The sequence below is a fragment of the Octodon degus genome, unplaced genomic scaffold (genome assembly GCF_000260255.1).
Source record: "Octodon degus isolate 3935 unplaced genomic scaffold, OctDeg1.0 scaffold00033, whole genome shotgun sequence".
Classification (NCBI taxonomy): domain Eukaryota; kingdom Metazoa; phylum Chordata; class Mammalia; order Rodentia; family Octodontidae; genus Octodon; species Octodon degus.
Window position 1 is genome coordinate 15,842,115 of NW_004524609.1, and position 5,623 is coordinate 15,847,737.

Below are 5,623 nucleotides of genomic sequence, written 5' to 3' on the forward strand. Positions count from 1 at the left end.
TATAGGTGTGTAAACTCAGCAAAATATTCTAAAAGAGTCCAGTAGCCCATAATAGCATTGGGTCTTCTGTTTAACTGGCAATGTCAGAAATAATTGACCTGAGTCCCCCACAGCTCAACATAACAACATGGCTTTACTTCCTATGTTTCGTCTTCATACTTTTCTACTGGATGGTTAGCCAGTGTTTTGTAGAAAATATTTAGTATGTTTTTGAGCTGTTGGCAGCAGTAATGAATTTCGTTCCTGTGTGTGTGTGTGTGTGTGTGTGTGTGTGTGTGTGTGTCTTTTTGAGACGGAATCTCACTGTGCAGTTTAGCCTGGCCTTAAACTCATTTTGTAGCCCAGGCTGGTCTTGAACTTACAACACTCCTCTTGCCTCAGTCTCCTGAGTACTAGGATTAAAGGCATGCATTGCCATGCCTGGCTTCACTTACCCTTAAAGACTTAACACCAATTCCACAGACTTGTTTTTTAGTAATAGATGCTGAAGTACTAAATGTATAGGCCAGTAGTAGAGTGCTTACTTACATCCTTGAGGCCCTAGGTTTAATCTCAAATACCACCAAAAAAAGCTAAATATTCTGACATGCCCTACCAATCACAATTTGGTGGCATTGGGGCTGGGGAGATAGCTCAGAAGAGTAAGTGCTTACCTGGTAAGCACAAAGTTCTGAGTTCAATCCCTGGTACCACCAAACAAACAACAACAACAAAACAATTTGGTGGCAGTAATTTTTCTTGCAGTTTTGTTTTGTTTTGTGACAGGGTCTCACTATGGCTATGAATTTACTATGTGTCTTAGTTACTTTTCTTGTTGCTGAGACAAAATACCCAATATGTACAGTTAAAGATTTTATTTAGCTTACAGTTGTAGAGATTTTAGTCCATAACCAACTGGCTCCAAGGCAGGGTCGCATATGGCAGGGGAGCAACAGTTCATGGTCATGGAAGACAGCAAAAGTAAGGAGGGAGAGAGTGATAAACCTCTTTCTGTCGCTTATATTGTATGAAGGCTACCTACCCTAGGACCTGGGTAGGGCTCACAACCTTAATCCCAATATTTTTTTTTTAAAGGTAAGATCAGTACTACTTAAACACTTTATTTTTATTTATTTATTTATTTTTTCCAGAACCGGAGATTGAACTCAGGCCCTTGTATTTGCCAAGCAAGCGCTTATTCTACTGAGCTATCTCCCTGGCCCAATCCCAGCATTGAACCCATGAATCAATCACAGACTCTAGAGTCAGCAGCCTGCAGAAAGCCTGTCCCCCATAATGGCATGAGGCTTTGCAGGGACATGCAGCTACAAGCCATAATACTGTGTATGTAGTCCACGCTAGCCTCGAACTCCAGGCAGTCTTCCTGCTTCTGTCTCCCCATGTGCTAGGATTACAGTTTTGCACCACCACACCCATCTTCAATTTTTGTGCTTAGGGCTGAGTGTGAAATTTTTCTGAAGGTGAAGTCTTCCTCTCAGTTACTAAAATTAAATACTAAAGCTTTGGAAATTAGTTTTTGCTGCAAACTTGATATTTCTTTTCTTTTTTTTTTTTGTGGATCTGGGGATTGAACTCAGATCCTTGCATTTGCCAGTCAAGCGCTTATCCTACTGAGCCATCTCCCCGGGTCCCTTGATATTTCTTTCTTTTTTTTTTTTTTTTTGCGGAACCAGGAATTGAACTCAGGGCCTTGCACTTGCCAGGGAAGTGCTTATTCCACTGAGCCATCTCCCCAGCCCCGATATTTCTTTTTTTTTTTTTTTTAATTTTATTCATTTATTTATGTGTGTGTGTATGTGTGTGTGTGTGGCCAGCTCAGTCCACCAGGGGGCATGGCTGGCTGGCATGTGGTGCTGGGGGATTGAACAGTGGTCCCTGTGCTCTGCCAAGCTTGTTCTAAGTAGGTGCTTTAGACCACTGAGCCATTTCACCAGCCCCCCGATATTTCTTAATAATCAATTCAACCTAAACTTTCCAGGCAAAACAACACTTAAGGCAAGCTTTTTTTTTTTTTTTTGTCTTTTTGAGACTGCAACTCACTATGCAGTTCAAGCTGGCCTTGAGCTCACAGTTCCTGCCTCAGCCTACCCAGTGCTGGGATTATAAGCATGTGCTATCACGCCTGGCTAGTTATGATAAACTTTACACTGCAGTTGAGACATTTTGCTGAAAACTAATGCTTGAATCAGTATGTCAAGCTGCCTTACACCCTTTTTGTAGTTTCAAAAATGCAAGCAAAGGCAAGGTCTCCTATGCCTGCATGTTTACCAATAAAACACTTCCCAAATACTAACTACAAGGCTGGCAGCAATTTCGTGCCTTGATGTGAATGCAGAAGAAATTTCCATATTTTGAGATCCATTTATTTATTTATTTATTTATTTATTCTAATGTATTTGGTACTGGGTCTACAGGGTGTTCAGGCTCTCACTATGTAGATTGGACTCGTGATAATCCTCCTGTTTACAGCCTCCCAAGTGCTGGGATTACAGATGCATGCCACCATGCCCAGTCTCTTTTGAAATAGGATTGAAAAATTAATTGGAAAGTGAGTTTGTCAAAATTTAGCCCTTGAAGGGCTGGAGATTTGGCTCAGCGTTAGAATGCTTGCCTAGCAAGCTGGAAGCCCTGGGTTCAGTCCTTAGCATCAGAAACAAAAAAGCAAAAAACATACGAACAGAAAAATATCTCCCCCAAAATTTAACCCTTGATATAATACTGCCTGAAGAGTGGTGTGATTTACCCAGTTCCTTAATCGCTTACCAAACTGTTTGGTGCAGCAAGTGATTGAATTTAAATTTCATATAGCCTGATTTAAATGAGTGGGGATATAGCTTAATAGTAGAGTGCGTAGCTTGCCTGAGTCCCTGGGGTCAATCCTAACACTGGGGGAAAAATTATCTAAAGAAAGGAAAAATTATCTAAAACTTATGTAAAAACTTAAAGGATGATACCAGTAACTAGTGGAGATAAGGAAATAGGTGAAATTTATAGAAGGCTACGCAGAGGTGATGTCATTAAGAGATTTGATTACTATCACCTAGCATGGAGGTACATGCCTGTAATCCTATTTAGGAGCCTGAGGTTGGAGGATGTTGAATTGGAAGCTAGCCTGGACAATTTAGTGAGATCCTGTCTCCATAATAATAAAATGGGATAGGAGTATAAACTCAGTGGTACAGTGCTTGCTCAGTATGCAAAACCCTGGATATAGTCTCTAGCAATGAGGGGGGAAGGGCTATTACCATTGAATTCAAAGGAAGTGGATATGGGGAACAAATGTAGGAAATCAAAGGTCTGCAAAACACCAAGTACTTCATTTGTCCTGGCTGGAATGGAGAGGAGCCAAAAGACAAAGCTGGCCAGTGTGGTGTGACTCATGCCTGTAATCCCAGCACTCAGGAGGCTGAGGCAGGAGGATTGATGGGAGTTGGAGGCCAGCCTGGGCTACCTAGTGAGTTAGAGGCCAGGCTGGGTTTATAGTGAGACCCTATTGGAGGAAAAAAAAAAAAAAAAAAGACAGCTAGAAAAATATATTATGTTGGGGCTGGTGAGATGGCTCAGTGGTCTAAAGCACCTACTTAGAACAAGCTTAGCAAAGCCCAGGGACCGCGGTTCAATACCCCAGCACCACATGCCAGCCTGCCCTGCCCCCTGGTGGGCTGAGCTGGTCACACACACACACACACACACACACACACACACACACAAATAAATAAAATTAAAAAAAAAGAAAAATATATTATGTTGACTGTGTAGGACCTGAATGCTAGGCTGAATGGTGGGTGTTTGCTTGGTAATTTCTGGGAGAAGCTGAGGCTTTCTTTTCTTTTTTTTTTTTTTTTTTTGGTTTTTAAAATTTTTTTTTTAAAGATAGGGTCTTGTAACATAGTTCAAGTTGTCCTTAAACTCACTCTGTAGCCTGGGGTGGTTATGAACTCATGACAATCCTACTTCAGCCTTCCAAATGTTAGGTTGATAGGCATGCATCACCATACCTGCCTTAGCTAGAGGCTTTTATTTTTTATTTATTTGATACAGGGTCTCACTACACAGGACTTGTAGTGATCCTCTTGTCTCAGCCTCCCCAGGATTGGGATTACGGGGTGTGCCACTACACCTGGTTTTGGGGCTGGAGATTCGAGAGCTGGCACGGCATGCTGTACCTGGGATTAAACTCGGGACCTTACACTTGCTGGGCAGGTACTTAGGCTGACAAGCTATCTGCCCAGCCCTAGGTAAATGTTCTTTTTTTTTGGGGGGGGGGGGACCGGGGATTGAACTCAGGTCCTTGTGCTTGCCAGGGAAGCACTTACTCCACTGAGCCATCTCCCCGGCCCTAGGTAAATGTTCTTAAAATAGATTTTTGTTACAGCACTTGGGAAGCTGAAGTAGGATTGCTGTGAGCTTAGGATCAGCCTGAGCTGCATAATGAGACCACGTCTCAGAAAAAAAAAGATAGATGGGGGTACTGGGGAGATAGTTCAGCGGTCTAAGCACCTGCCTGGCAAGCGCAAGAACCTAAGTGCAGTCCTTGGTACTGCATACCATGCTGGCCCAGAGCCATGTGGGACCCAAAACTGGGTGTGGTAGTGCACACCTGTATTCCCAGTGCTGGGGAGGCTGAGACAGGCTGGGAAGTAAGACCATGTATCTCCTCCACCACCGCCCCCCCCCCAAAAAAAAAGTAGGTTGGTTGATTTTTAAATTTGGGGCCTAGGGGGCCGGGGAGATGGCTCAGTGGAATAAGCATTTCCCTGGCAAGTGCAAGGGCCTGAGTTCAATCCCTGGTTCCACCAATAAATAAATAAATAGATTAATTAATTAATTAATTAATTAATTAATTTGGGGCCTAGAGGGCCAATGAGGTAGCTCAGCAGACTAAGTGTCTGCTTTGGCAAGCACAGGGAACAGGGTTCAATACCCACTCCCACATGCTGTGCTGGCCCCGCCCCGGGGGAGCGCTGAGCTGACAACTGCGTCCAGGTGTGGTGGTGCACACCTGTAATCCCAGCGCTAGGGAGGCTGAAAACAGGATCACTCTGAGTCGGAGCTGCATAATGAGACCCTGTATCAAATACATAAATGGGAAAAAAAAGGCCTATGAAGAATAATGAGCTCTGACATGGAAAAGAGGTATAAAATCACCTGTTGCCTTAGCATTGCTCGTGCTGTGCTTGTCAGGCAAGGTGCATCTGCATGTGGCACTGGGGACGCATGTTACAAGTAAGCAGCTCCCTATGTGTAGCTTCTGACCTAAGGGGCCGCTTCCTTTTACAGCAAACTATGGCCAAACTTAGAGGACCACCTCCTAGATTTCTTGCCCTCTTGTGGTTTTATTAAGGTACGGATACCACGCAGGCAGGCTTTATTCTTTGGATTGCCATGTTTAGCAAATAGTACAGGGTGGTAGCTAGGCATAGCAGTGCATCCCCATAGTTCCAGTTAATTAGGAAGCTAGGTGGAAGATTGCGTAAACCCAGCAGTGCTAGCTGGAGCTGCATAGCGAGACTCTGTATCAAAAAAAGAAGGGAGATGGGGCTGGAGAGATGGCTCAGTGGTCTAAAGCACCTACTTAGAACAAGCTTAGCAAAAGCATCAGGGACCGCGGTTCAATCCCCCA

At 43.7% G+C, this 5,623-nt stretch overlaps 1 protein-coding gene and 1 pseudogene across 3 annotated transcripts in view; one reads left to right on the forward strand and one right to left on the reverse strand.

Annotated features, from left to right (window-relative positions):
* LOC111816488 overlaps nucleotides 1-4,567 on the reverse strand; it is a 17,424-nt pseudogene extending 12,857 nt beyond the window's left edge.
* The window catches only part of Unk (unkempt family zinc finger), a 52,000-nt gene that overhangs the window by 19,528 nt on the left and 26,849 nt on the right, over nucleotides 1-5,623 (forward strand). The gene's annotated exons all lie outside the window — the stretch shown is intronic.